Source organism: Nipponia nippon, unplaced genomic scaffold (assembly GCF_047370975.1).
Source record: "Nipponia nippon isolate SJK-2023a ecotype South Korea unplaced genomic scaffold, ASM4737097v1 scaffold_5, whole genome shotgun sequence".
Taxonomy (NCBI): domain Eukaryota; kingdom Metazoa; phylum Chordata; class Aves; order Pelecaniformes; family Threskiornithidae; genus Nipponia; species Nipponia nippon.
Window position 1 is genome coordinate 41,014,169 of NW_028262369.1, and position 15,786 is coordinate 41,029,954.

The 15,786-nt window shown below is 37.2% G+C and overlaps 1 protein-coding gene across 9 annotated transcripts in view; it reads right to left on the bottom strand.

The window, feature by feature from the left end:
- Positions 1-15,786, bottom strand: part of DPYD (dihydropyrimidine dehydrogenase) — a 362,954-nt gene that overhangs the window by 155,812 nt on the left and 191,356 nt on the right. The window lies entirely within an intron of this gene.

Below are 15,786 nucleotides of genomic sequence, written 5' to 3' on the forward strand. Positions count from 1 at the left end.
TAAATCTGAATCATCCCATTATTCTATGATATTTAGTGTCACCGGTGATAATAACATTTCTTAACTGGGCCTGTTCCTGCAATTAATTTCATTTTCAAAGTTCCCATGAACTCCAATATGCATTCCAATATGGCTTCATTGCCAGATCTGAGCCTTGTTATAGTAATATCATTTTTACATTTTCTTTCTGTGAATAGGAGGATGCTGAGAATGGCTAACTTCCTACACATTGTACGTGTACAACCATCAACAACCCAGCCCTTTGTGAAAGTATTCATATATAAACACAAGCGCTGCTTGTACTGCAGTTCTTTAAAAGTGACTTCTCTCTCACTGCAGCCATTGTGTTCTGTAGTAATACAACATAATTTGTTTGTGACAATATATGCATCTACTTTTTATTTACACATACTGGATTCTGCACCATGAACTCACCTAATTTTAATTACGCATCATTACCTAGCAATACAGATAACAGAGTTCCCCCATCTAAACTATGAATACTAGCATCTCAAAAGATTTTTTTCTTTAAGTGAAGATAAGTTACTGCATTAAAAATAAATGAGCTATTTTTGTCAGTTGATTGGACACCGAGTACACATAATAAATCACCAAGAGTATTGTATGCTAGTCTATGTGCTCACCTTGAGCTGCAGTTTATCTACTGCCTGAAATGCAGAAGACAATAAGGTCTTTTACCCAATCAGCTGATCAGCTGAAGGAACTCAAAAGACTGAAATGGCTTTGAAATACACAGGCTTTTAGATATCAAATTACCTCTGGAACCTTCTACCCAGAAGTAACTCAAACAAAACCCATTTGAAATACAGCTTCAATATTCAAAAAAATCAATAATTTAAACCACAGGTTGAACATTTTTACTGCTTCCACTGCAGACTGTCGTTTTTTGAAATGAAAATGCTAATGGCACCGAAGGGGAAAGCTCCAGCCAGAAGAGATACATGTGTGCAGGCATGGATTGGCTAGAAACGCTGGTTTGCTTTCCCTCCCCCCAGTTACGTTTACATAAGATCTCTTAAAATAAACAACTCTCATTTCCATGACTTCAAAAAAAAAAACCCTGTTTTTCTTTGTTGCACTTAATGTTTCTGTCCATGAGAGCTTAGCTATATCAAGACACTTCACTGTAAACATGCATGCTGAATGCAAATACTACATCCTCAATTATGCTATTAAGTTGCATTATTTTGAAACAGGCACTAATGTCGTGCTTTTGAATACCAGCTAGCACACTGTGAACTCTTGTTTTATAGATAGAAAAGCAGGAATATAGATGATGTCATGTTCCAACATCTACCTTAGAAACGGGAAGCAGTCCAGCACATCCTGCAAAAAACAAACAAGTATGGATGGTCCACTGCCCATGATAAAAGCTCATTTAGGAGCAGAAATGGCTGGCTGACAAAAGACTTCTTAAAAGATAAGGAAAACACATGAGGAAGAGGCATGGTGGGAATGTGAACCCTTGAATCTAATTGAAGCAAGCTACACATGGAGGATGTCTGACACAGAAGCAAGTCTCTCCTCTGCATGAATTCCACCGTCAGACAGATTCTTAGCAGAGCTTGAAATCTGTCAGTCTCTTTGTGTAGAAACTGTTATCTTTTGGTAATTTAAACCTCACTAAATCCTTGCACTCTCTGGCACTAATTTTTTAAATTATGTTAAGGGAGGAATGCAAGAAGCAAAAAACCACCCAAAAAGCAATGAAATACACATCACAAGAGAGCTTATGTATCTACAGGTATGCAACTCCCAACACACACTAAGAACAATTTTTTTTTTATGGTAGCAAAGCATCACTTTCAGTACTGAAGAGAGGGGCATAAGAAACAAGTTGTAAGATTGATGTTCTTTGGTTTATAGTTTTAATACTTTACTCTCAAATATATTCTTACTGTCTCTTTCATATACTTTTAGACTCTTCTCCAACCATACGCTTAGAACGGAAAAGAAAATGTAAATGATATTTTGAGGGTAAAACACCTATGTATTTGGATACATAGAGTTTTATCGTAAAGTGAAGATCAAGTTTGCATTTCCAGGTCAAACTTTCTGTTTCTAGAAAAAAATTACAATATGCCCTTATGAATTTTATGGCTGATTGATTTGTTCAATTTTAGCCCAAGATAAATGCAGATTTTTAGCCTGGAATAAGAAATGACAAAAGTATAGCCATTAAAAAAATGTGACACTCAAAAATGAATACTCCCAAAATTCCGACATGGACTCCAATATTCTGCTCTCCCTAAAGGCACAAAACTTTTCTGGCTATCAAACAAAAAAGTCCATAAATGTAAGCAGAGAAAATCATCTGAGTTTAAATATACCCCGAATACAGGAAAATAAGATTTTGTTTATTTATGTGTTTGAGATCTGCATTACCTTCATGTGAAACCACCTATTCCAGGTACTCCTGGCAGTCTTTAAAATATACCTCCTACACAATAGCAGCAATCAACTGACCTTCGGAGAGAACACTGCTCTTGGCAGCAACATAAACTTAAACAGAATAATAAAAAAAAAGCAGTAGCAACTAGGAACCCAACATTCACCCTCTCCTCAATTCTTGCAAAGTTAAGGAGGAAAAACAAGCTCTTCAAGTTTGTGCTGGAGTTAAGAGACTCAGGCTGTTACAGATCAGCCCGGGGCAAGAGCTTCAAGTGTATGCAAGAACAGTGTTCAGATGAACTGCCAGCATCTCCTTCCTCTCCATCCCAGTGTACCCAAAACAGACAGCACGGGCTGGGCGCATTTTTAATTCCCCATTGAGGCACTCCGTGACGTTCGAGCCGTGAAGTTTGTCACCACTGACAATATTTGGATAGATTTAAGACGCAGTCCCATATAGCATGCATTGGCAGTAGGTTAATCTTGACATAGAAAGCGTGGATACTCTTAGCAAGGCCTGCATTCAGAAAATAAAAGGGGTGTAGGCTCCTGACTCTTATCTGCTGCTGCAGCTACAGCCTGGAATGGAACTACATCCCTCAGCCGGAAGGACTGATAATTCTCTTGCCGTAGCCTCTGGATGTTTCCTCTAACGATCCCAGCATTACTCCTATCTTGTCTGGATTGACTTTTGCTCAGCATGCTCTCAACCATGCCCCAGTCTCCCACAAACACTGAATAATGCAATCAACTGCTCAAGCTAAATCAGCCGAGAGTTATAAAGCTGAGTTTCGACATATTGAAAACACTTCAATCAATGTCACTTTACTAACCCTTCTCTATGGCTTGATATACACATTAAATAAAAGGGTGGCAAACAGGAACCCTCCTGAACTGCACAGGGAGAGAACCATCGCAGGCAATAAACCGGAATATAACCATGCCGACAACGGGTTCCTCTGGCTCCATTGTTTAAGCATGAGGTTTGAAAACGGACAAAGAAGATGCTTTGGGAAAGAATGAATTAGGGGCATGTGGGAAATGTTTCCATTTTTGATCGGGTCCACAATAAAGCACAGATATATGATAAGATACAACTGCATACGAAAATATTAATACATTTTAAAAAAAACATGGTTTCTCAAAAAAGTTGGTAATTGATGCTGTTTAACAGCAGCATTATTGCCACATCATTTTTAGTTATTACAGATTTTGGTGTTGCAACAGGGCTTTACATACGTACATTTACTATACCGTGTGAATTACCAGAAACATCCTTTTCTGTGTGTGATTTATTGAATCATAAACCATAATAGCATGTGCCAGAAATTCCTTTTGAAGGACGTAATAAGGTAACAATTATCCTCTGAACTCCTTTCTCTGTCTTCAGAGAATAAAATGCATTAGCAACATATCCTTGCTGCCCCATGATAGAAAACGAAAGCAAGTGTGATGGTTGCACTGTATGCTTTCAGTCCCTGCAGTTGGCTAGGGAAGTGAGCTTTGTTCCTGAATGTGCCGTCAGAGACTAAAAGAATAGTTTCTCCAATATTTTGAAGGAATAATCCTTAAAAAACAGTAAGGAAAAATGAATTGAAGAGGTTTGGTTTTGCACATGTGCAGATGGATGTGGAAAAAGGTATGGTTTTGACTTGAATCAATGAATTACACCTTTTTCATTTTATGCAACAATTCACAGAATCATCTCATGCAGGGGAATCACAGCATTGTATTCTGTGCAAATATACACAGAGGAGCAACATTACAAGTATTGCTATAATCCCCCCAGAGAAGGTTTAAGGCCTTCTAGATCAGCCTGTTAGTGTTCAGAGTCCCATGCCTGATGACTGGCACAGTAAGAATGCTTTTAGTGTACCATGATTTTGCCTGATAATTTTTGAAAGAAAAATCATAACAAAATTTCACCATCTAGAGGGTGCTACATAAAGGCATTATCAACTATGCAGGTGCAGGAAGGTAGAATGAGCAAGATCACAGGATAAAAATGGCTTAATTAATTCAAAGAAAGTATAATTTACTCCCTCAAATTTTTATTTTTTTTTAAATCTATTTCTATAGGCAACGAAACATATTTGTGGTTTAAATTAAAAAGAATAAAATAAAATAAAATCAACAGTTTCAGCAGCAATCCAGATCTGGAATTCACCCTGTTTTCTTTTTTGTTCCAGGAAGGCACTGTGCCCAAACCGCATATTGCAAATGCTAAAAAATTTAAAGATGGGGACCTCTGAAACAATATATTATTTCCAAGAGTGAAAGTGGATATTAAGCTTCACTTTGCTTGTGACATCAAAACATTTTTAATAAATAAATAGATATACACATACTTTCTTTGGTTTAGCTCACAATATACAAAAGAGCTATTTTTTTCTTAGATTTTGCTGATATGGAGCTCAAAATTAAATCTCGGCATCATGTGAAGACCCAATCCTGTATTGTGCTATGCTGATTCTGTGGGAAGCTTACGTTCGTAATTAACTTTAAGAAACCGCACATACCACGTTATTTTCCTGATTTACAAATTTAAATCACAGCGAATTGATGCTTTGCTGAATTAGTGTCTGTACTCCTGTACTGTCCAGGTTCTCACTGTTTAATACTCCCAACAGTTTCCATCGGCTTTGGGTCAGAATCTGGAATCCAGATACTTTCATTAATCATATTATAGTTATGCATAGTGCATACACATTTAATTCAGAGCATCATTATGACCTCTTCATACTCTGTCACGTCTAGGGATGGACGCAATGCCTAATGAGGATTTAGAATACCATATATGATTGTTATGATGGTTGGCAACCATCCTTATTAACAACTATACTTTTTCAACATTGACATACAAATAGAGTATCCTGGGAAACAGTATCATTTTGTGACCCCACTGAACAGATCACAATACAATAATTACTGCCATGGTCAAATTGCACAGGGTGGTGAAGTTCTTTACATGAGAATTTTGATACTCTGTGTTTATTAGCAAAAATCTTAATTATCTTAAGTCCAAATTCCGACTAAAATACGAGAAGAGCACATGCCACTGCTTTTCTAATATTATACACTTAAACCTTGTTTTATTTACAGCTTCCAGTAGCTTTCAGCTAAATTTCTCGTTGCGCCCGCTGCCACGTAGCTGGAGAAGGCTAACAAACCCCTCAGTGTTCACATGACAACCTTTGTGCAAACGCATCCTTATTCTGTCATCTACTGGCAGCGAGCTTCCCAGTCGTGTTCTCTGCCAGTCCTTACCAGTTTGCCAATTACACAAGCTGCTTCCCAGACATCAGACAAAAATTCCACAAGACTGCTGTGCGAGCGTACCCTAATTAACCATCAGCTTAATTAGACAATTTACTGTGTAATTAGCAGGCAATTAGTCAACACCTCTCAGATCTTATTGACTGCTGTGACAGCCTTCCTTAGTCTACACATTCCCATACGCTTCCATGACCATGATCCCAGCCCCATCCTGTACAACAGCAACCCTTGCAAGGGAAGGGAAATCATATTACATAACAAGGGAAGAGGAAGAAAAATCAATATATAGCCTGTTCATTTATTGAACTGTCTTCTAGCCAAGACTTTCTTTTTTTCTAGCAATAGAAGGTCAGCTGCTAACGAAAAACCATCCAGCTATAATATTAGCTTACGTCTTTTTCATTTGTAATATGTTTTAGGATTTTTTTTTTAAACTCTTATATTCCACTGAACTATCAGAGAAGTCAGGCAAGCAGAAGTTAAGGAAAAAAATAATTTGTAAACTTACTTATGTCTTGCAGGCTTAATTATATGGCCGAGAACAGTGAAAAGGTGCTGATAGCTGCTTTTGAAACCTGTAGCTGGCGTTGTAATTAACTGCTTCGTAGTCCAAAATGCACCAGGAAAGTCAAAGTAGATTAGCTTTAAAGTATAAAAAGTCAATACTCGATAATAATTCAACGACATTAGTGCAATTCAGTAGAAATAATTTTTTAAAGTAGTATGAAATCCTCTACACAAATCTGAAGTTCTATGTCCTTATAATACATGACGTGAGAATGTACAATTAAAGACTATGATAATATGTATATTAAGGGAATATTAAAAATGTGTGTTCCTTCTTCCTTTTTCTATAGGCCAAAAATTGGATTTTGCAATTAGCTGTGACAAGAGCATTTTGGATAATTCTTAAAGTAATAATTCCGAAGTTCATGGCATGGACACACTTGTCTCCTGCTGCAATTAACTCTAGAAGATTTATTCACAAAAATCCTATAGTTTCTGACTGAAGGACGGAGTTCCATAAAACCACAATCTCTATTATAGTAAAATATTTAGATAATTATAAATCTCAAATAATGATAAGAAATGTTATTTAGAATACACTCATATTCCATTAGTAATAGGTATTTTAACATAAGAACCTATCAGGTTTTTTAAACATATGGGACTTCGTTTTGCTTTTGCAAAAATCAGGAGTAAATGCAATTATATCACCATGAGATTCAAAAATTTGCTTTCTTAACTTCTTGTGTGGGCAAATCAGATGCTAAACACAGCCCTACCAGTTTCATTTACCAAGCGGGAACTCAAGACCTGAGATAACTCGAGCATTTAGGAGAAGCATGGTCCCTTTACATAAAAGCTCCACTGGTATAACCAAAAATCCCTTGAAAAATGATTAAGCTAAGCCCCTGTAAACCCGTGTGCAGAAACATATGCCAGTTTAGAGCTAGTTATATAATTTCAGCTTATGTCTGCAAACTTTTTAACCCAAGCTATACACCACCACATACATGCTTGACATTGATTTAAGAGCATCCATGTGCAGTCAATTTGGGACCACATTTCTGCAAACATGTTGCAAGGTTGCATGGTTCAACCAGGAATCTTTGGGCAGCAGCTGTTGCATGAGATGCTTCAGCTCTGTTATGTTTTTCTTGGTGGAGATGGGGAAAAGTGCTCATCCAACAGCAGGGCTGCCATTTAGCAAGCACAACTGAAGCAAGAAAGAACTAGCTGGTGCCCAGGGGAGAAGGCATGGTGCTGGAAGCAGGTCTTCCCCAATACGTTCACAGCCTGATAATGTTTGTGGGCAGAGGTGAGGTCCCAAAGCGTCACCTAGACTCTTGCAGAAGCCAACATTTGACCACAGCTATCTACTTCACGTATGGATTCTGAATGTAGACCTCAGCAAAGATGCTGAACTGTAAATGAGAGCAACTGAAGCATAAAGACCACTGAATACTGAATTATTATTCAGTATCTCAGTAGACCGACTGAAGTCCGGATTGCATTCTGGATTTTCTCATCATTAAAATGTGGAAATGAGAGAAAACACCAAACTCTGACACATGCAGTTAACCAAATGGGGAGGGGGGACAGCCAATGACTTGACAGGGGGAACTACTGAATTCTATAATGGCAAAATAAATATTTCGGTTTTTTTCCTGAAAGTCTCTGGTTATCTATCAAAGTCCATCATGACAATTTCAAAAAATAGGGAAGCTTATGTCATTTATGCTAAGAAAAACCCAAGATGTTAAATATGGTCTTACTCTGTGATTGTCTTGAATAGGCATTTAAAAAATATAATTATTAAGAAAAATCACTACAACTTTTTCTAATAAATTATTAAATACGTTAATTCCACTTAAGACAGTTATATGCTGTCAGTTGTTTTGAAGAAAGCAAAATACTAAAAAGAGTCTGCAACAAACCTGAATTGAGAATGAAACTTAAGTGTGAAAATTCTAAATTTCAGAATTACACTTGGCAATTTCTAGCTTACATTGAAACTGCCTTTTTAGCTGAATTCCTTTCTGACACAAAATTATTTGAGGTATTGCCAAGATTACCCACAACCTTCCAAGGACATACAAAGCAGCTACAGAAAATAATACTTGAATAATACTTTACACAAGTATGTTACATATTTGCTTTTTAGAATCCTGTTTATTCAGGATGTGATATTCAAAACTGTTGAGTACTTCAGATACAGCCACCAGGAGCTGCAGATTCTCAGCAGTTTTGGAAAATCATGCATGTGTGCTCTCTTTGTCTGTCTCTCTTTTGTTAAATATTTGCAGATATTTTCAGAAGAATGAGGTAAATAAAGCAAAGGTAGTAAAGAGCAAAGCAGCTTCTTCAACATAAAAAGAAATACTGTTCAGATTTTTAGCCAACTGTACAATTTCCATCCATTTGTTTGACTGATTGGCTAATAGTTGCGCTATGAATAGAAATCGCATCTTCCCTTAAGTACTGGTCACTTCCAGAACACCACACATTATGCTGAGCAGGAAAGAACACTCCTACTTTGGGCAGCTATTTTTTATAGAAAGGCTTACGTAGCAAAGTACCCAGTATTGCAACCTTTACGCTCTTCTGAATTTCACTGGAGCTGCTTCTCAGTTATGCCACTCTAAGTGCACAATGATTTTCATTAAAATACGCAACAGTTTTCAGATTAAAAACTACCTAAAAGACTGGTTTACAAGTCTTTTACATATAAGCTGCCTAAAATATACAAGCTCAAGGTTAATGATCAAATCTGCACTTTGTATGTGTTAGTGCACTGTTGCTCTACTGTTTTAAACCATTGGCTCCAGAAGAAAAAGACATGAAAAAGACACAATCTAAATACTGTGTAAGAAGCGAACAGATGAACAGAAAATGAATCCTTAGACAAATACATAATTGAGGAACCTGTAGCCTACCGAAAAACAGTTTTGCACATATATATAGTTTTACCTTTGATGGATAGCTTTGTGTGCAGCTTTGAGAAAGCTTTGTCATTGCTGGCTTAAAGACTCTATGGAACTTATGAAATGAGCTCAGGAAGCGCAAGACACACAAGTCACAGTGAAGCTTGCTCCGCTCCATGAGGGTGAATGAAAGGAAAAGAGAAAATACAGACAGCAACTTGCTGATGTAAAAATCTGTCCTTTAGCACGGATGAGGTTTACTGACTCAATGCTCACATTGCTGTGTGACAGATCCCTCTTTGCCTTCCACTGATGAGTTGTCACATTGTGCTCCATGCCTTGAGATAACAGACTTCTCCATCAGAGACTCTGCCGCGGCTCTCATTGCAGAAGAAATGCAGCATTTCTGTGATATTTAATGCTACAGGAAGAGTGGGACTAAACACTTGCCCACAGGTTTAAGTTCTATCATGAACTTGTAAAAGGTTTTTCATTTCTAAAGTAATAAATACAATCACAAAGAGAGAGAGATACTTTTTATAGATAGCTGTTAAACTCTTTCTTTAAAAATGCAGTTCATTATCTTCAACATTCAAAGTATTAATTGGCAAAAATAACCAGACTTACTAACGGTAAAAACAGATTATTAAAATGGTCCAAACTACCTCACTTCCAAATTCATTGGTGTCAGGAAGCACGCCTGCAGCAATTTAAGGTGTACATCTACTTGGTGCAGACTTCAGCTGTGGTAGGAAGGGACTTGGCTTATCAATGACTTGGTTAAAGCTCTCAGTCCTGGACACTCTGGGCTCTCTGCTTTCACTGTGTCACTCAAGCTGTGCTACGTCTCTCCAGACTGGGATTCCTCCAGGGTGAAGATGTGCCAAGGCCCTACAGCCCCAGATGTACGGACTGAGGAGAAAGAATGGTCAAACACAGTCCTCTCCAGTTCCTCAGACAGAAATTTTGCAGCTATTAAAGTTATTAGCATTTAAAGGGAGCCTCCAGGCTTCTTTATACTGAGTCAGGGGTAGTGTAAAACTAAGTAGAGATGAGATCTGGCCCTTAAGTTGAACATATCAGAGAAATACATTTTCTTGAGGAAAAAGGAGGAAAATCTGTTTTCCTGCCAGTTACTCAGATTCACAGAATGATTTGTTCCTTTTTTTGTAGCCAAATAACACATTTTCTGTATAAAAATATTCAAGTAAAATACAATGACATAGCTACTGCATTTTAAAAAATAATAATTCTATTGCATTGCCCTAGAATAGTCTTTTACCTCCCCTGTTAAACTTTGCTAATTTTATGCAGTGATCTAAAAATATAAAAATTGGGGAACAATAAAGCTAGCATTTCATATTAAAATTCTTTTAGAAAGATGGAACAAAATAAGGCATGTAAAGAACTCGTAAGAATATTAAGACCAATAATAATCATTTTAACATTTGTAAAAACAAAAAATAATTCAACTTACAGAGCTTTGTATGCTAAGGAATCCTGTAAAATGCCCATTTTTCTGGTCAAAAAATGTAGTTAATAAAAGTTGTCTGATGTTATTTAGTAGAAAGGCAAACAGTCCTTTTTATATTTGACATTAACAATCTGATCATTTGTCTCCCCAAAGAAAGCCCATACAGCTTTCATACAGACCACACAATAAAGAATAGTAATATTTCTGTTTACTGAGATATCAACTGGCATTTCGTTGCAAGTCAATGGTCTATCTTTGCTACAGCATACTAGACCTCAATCTGGCATCTACAAATGTCAAGAGTATAAAAAAAAAATTATAGGATGGAAATCAAAAGCATGTTCTAAATTCCTAAAAAATGAAACAAAGTTCACCTAAACATATTTGCTGCAGAAATCAGTACAATATTCAGCTGTCAATCTTGAAAAACAATGAGGGAGCGATGCTGTCAGTAGGACAGGATAATAACATTTCAAGCAGATGTTCAGGCAGGGCTCTAATTCTCACTGAACTCCCTTGGTAAGCATTTAATTTCTTTATCATATGCAAGCTAGGCAAATTGTACTTCATCAAAACAGTATTGTGAAATATTAATATTTCATATTATAGCAAAACTCCATAGAATAACCTTTGTCATATTAAGAACATCAGAATTTCAAATGTCATGGTTCTGCATTTTAATGCATCTTAAATAGCTTTTTGGCTTGGCACCATAAATTATAACTAGTTTAATCTAAATTACTATGCTGTAATATCATATAAAAATATACATTTTGTAATACAGATTCACTTCTGTGAAATACTAATGTTATGGAAAACAATGCGTCATTGTACCATGATTTTTTACCACCTTCAATTATGAAGCGAGGTGCACACAGTGCAGACGTACAGAGAGAGAACTAGTTGGAGCCTGAATATGTATATTGCAATAACAGCACATAGAAATGCGATATATCCTGGGTAAATTAATTAATTCTCTACCAGTAATGGTTTTAATTTAGAAATAGTTCTGAAAATATATTGCAAAATCTACATCAGTGAACTGTATAAACATTTATTATGACTAGAAAGTTTTCTGCATTATGGTTTAGTTCAAATTTAATCTAGTTTTAATTGTAGCTTTGTTTTTAAAATCATCCATGCAACTTGCTCCATATATAATGAAAAAAATATTAAAGATTAAAAATGAAGTTAGTCTGCATGTTGATTTCTGCCGGTTCTCATAATAAAGGCAACTGTTTCCACATTATTGAAAGCGACAGCATCACAAATCAATGCATGTCACAACAGAATAAAGACAGATGTATCTGATTAATCAGAATTAAATTTTAGAAGTGAAGGAAGCATCTAAAATTCAAAGCAAACATTTCTGCTATCCCAGTTGTTTTTTTCCCTCTTTCTAAGCAGCCCATACAATGCAGTGAGAGAACAACAAAGCCTGAATTCAGTTGATAAAACCAAAATTTCTGCTATAAACTTCTCATTGTGGTAATGGATATGGTATAGAGATGTGCACACTTCATGTAACCTCTGACTTATTTTGATATTATGTTTATACAAACTTTCTGATTACAGGTTTTAATGCAAATTTTATGTACTAAACAATACTCACTAATAAATTCTAAATAAATAAACCAGCTCAGTATAACACTTCTACTAAAAACCTCCCACTTACAGTTATTTCTTTAATTAATGCAGTACCTCTCATTCTGCAGGTAGTTTTCTCTTCATCTAAGCTCTAAAAGAGGTAATAATTGGTATTCACTTATTGCGGACTCTATGATATGCAGCTGCCCCATTTCCCTGTGATATGCAGCTCCCCCATTTCCCATCAATAGCTTGCCAACGGAATTTACAAACAATACATTGTGGCGCAGAGTTATCTGAATAAGACAGAAATACTACTTGAACCAACAGAGCAACGAGCTATTGATCCTGCAGTCAAAAAGGGAAGACATGACTGTAGGAAAAGATGTGTGAAGGGGCATTTTTATTCTGCTACCATTTGTCTTTCCTAGTGATAGTCCATTTTAAAAGCAGTTATTCTCTTTTCTGGAAGAAATCAAATCTACTTGATACCAAAGCAGCTGTACAAAGATGTTTAATTTGGTAAATAAAATTCTACAAGTCACTATCCCCCTTGCAGATACCTACAGACACATGCAGGTACAGTATCCTTTTATTAATATTTGCATTACACTACAATATCCAGTACCTTCTAAAATATTCAGAGTGCATTATACTTAAAGGTATAAATACTCTGAAGGAATTTCAGCTATTTCTCATGATAGCTTTTTTTATGTTTCAACAATAGTACAGTAGTATGCAAGCACAAACTTTTGCTGAATCACTCAGAGTTGAAATCCTCACCCTACCAACAGAAAACGCTACACAGGTTGTCATGAAGGCAATTATGCAGCAAAGTATGTGGGTGTTTGCAAAGGGAGTGAGCACGGCATGAAACAGTTAGTGCTATGCTAACTCCCTCGGTGGCAACATGTGATGCTTTCAAGGTGAGGCCCAGACAGATGAAGGTTGGGAAGACTGGGGGAGTAAATTATGGTTCAGGGACTGGAACTGCAGCATTACTATCCAACAGCTCCCCTATACAAGAAAGTATGGCCTCTCATGGGCTGCAGGGATCCCTAGCCTAGCATTTTAGAAGGGTTTTCTGTGGTAGGTAGTGAAAGAGGGAAAAGGAGAAGTAGTTCATATGAAATGAATCCTCTGTCATATGAGAATCACAGCTCTCCAGCCCGAATCCTTTTTATCTCTGTCCTTGGATCTCCTTCTTCCAAGATTTGTCCTGTTTTTCTCCCTGATCTTATTCCATCCCACAGTAGTTAATGCACGAAAATCTGTGGTTAGGCTGTATATGCTTTTCACTAGCTGTATGTCACTCAAATTTAGCCTGCATCAGTCACTTTTGCTGAAGTGCCAAAGGATGCCCACGGTCAATAGGGAAGTCACTGCTTTCCCTATCAGCGACTGCACACCGTGGTGAACTCAGCAATTGGCTCTGGAAAAGCAAGCAGTTCTCCTGCTGCTAAGCTCCCCACTGCCACACAAGCACTTTACACTTGGCTTTAACTATTGCAAATAAGAAGGAAACGCACAAGTTAAACCTAACCAGAACAGATAAAATGAGGAGACAAGAGGGATGAACACAGAATCCTGCTTGTATCGTGTACAATCAAGACTGCAGTGGAGGAGCTTCAGCTTCCAAAAACTGTGTCTAGCGAGCGCCCTTCCTCCCAGAAGCTGTTCCACTCTTGGGACCTGTAGAGTCCGGGGAGCAGCTCCACCTCCTCCCGCTGACTCTGCAGGCTTAGAGCAGGAAATCTTTGTTCCTGGTCCTGCTACGCAGTTAGCTGTGACTTACTAGGCAGGACAGCTCAGTCTGAAATCTCTACTTCCATAGGTATCACAGCCCAAGAAAGCGTTCTGCTCCCTGCTGAACACTGCAAAAGATTTATGTCAACATAATCAGAAGCTAAGTTTTAAAAAAAAATAAAAAAAGTTAGCACATTATGCCAACCTATATTATTCCAAACTCTACCAACTCCTTATTCCAGCATTAAGTCAAGAGCAGTCTTTGTGTAGTACTCATTGTTCACATAAGAACTGCTGTACCTCCCATTTCTTCCCATTTGAAATCTTTATTTTTGTAGCATTAATTACCATGATACTATTATAAATAAAGGCAATTTTATTTCTGCAACACCTCGCAGCCAAGCATCTCAAATTATGTCACAAATACTAAGGCTTAACACCTGTGGGAAGTGCGCTACTGGGAAGAATACAGTAGTAGAAAAACTAGGTAGTACTTGGGTGGGACACAGACCTACTGCACACAGCAATATAGGATTCAAGAGTTTAGGCACCAGAGAAAGACTACTGCCTCCTACTGGACTTTAGAAGAAAGCTTAGCTAGAAATAATGACCACTGGACTAGAATTCATCCAAAGCACTTCTGAACTTTCTCTCTTTAAAATAAATACTAGCTGCAATATTTTGCATCTTATTGCAACAAATATAAAAAAAGAAAAAAGTAATAATACAACCACTTAAGATACTTGCTTTTAGCAATCCTCTCACTTGAAAGATCTCCATCCGAGTCACACCTCCAGAGCATGGCATCCAGTGGAACACGTTGCAGTCGCCATTTGAGAAATGACTCAGAGTCTGCTGCTTAGTAGAGTACCAACATCACTTCCTACAACATGCATGTCTTTCCTCCTGAACTCCCACCCAAGCTGGAAGTCAGCCAGTGTCTGTTTAGCTCTTGAGATACACAGTAATCAACGTGCAGTCTGGCAGGACTGTGAGCATACCAGCAATAAAACTGATAAATAAATAAATCTCAGTACTTGCTATGAGTTGCCTTTAGCCTAGGCACTGAATAATTACAGCTGATGGTATGTTATACACATAAGTCAGTTGTAAACATACTTGAATGACATTTATATCATAAAAAGCATTTTAATAAGAAACCCTGTAAAGTAGACTGGAATCTCCATTGCGATCCAGAAGAACACTTACTTCCTTAGGGCTGCTTCAGGTGTAAGTGACAGCAGAAGCCAGTCTGATGTATTTTACAGTACACTGTAGTAATACAGTGCTTTGTCCTTAGATCTTCCTCATATTAGAGGGCCACCCTCTACAGTTAATTCACTTACAGTACTTACCCATGTAGAGGTGGCAGAGTAAAAAAATCCACCTTTTCTCTCCTGCTAAGGTCTCCATCCATTAGTACATCCTATCTCTGAACCAAGAATAAAAGCTCCTTTTTTCCAAATTAATCTCAAAAGCTCTCTTCAGCCCACACTACTGTTTGTCACTGGTTGACAACACAGTACTATTATTCACACTGTTACTCAGGCCTATACCCAATGATTTACCTTTGATTCTTTTCCTTTCTCCACAAGTCAAACTATATCTACATCCCAGTCCAAATCCTGTTTCTTTTCTCTGCAACACATTTATCGAAACTTTTATTTTCTTTCACTGTCTAAACTTCTTGCTCCGTCTCATTTTGCCATTTTGAATGTAGTAACAGAAACCCACCCTGAATGCAATTCCCAGGTCAAACAATCAATTACACACTTTAAATCGACACAAAATGTTTTATTTTAGGTGCCACACTGAGCCATAGCCTTCAAGACTTAATTCTAACTCCTTCTTCGTCCACTACAC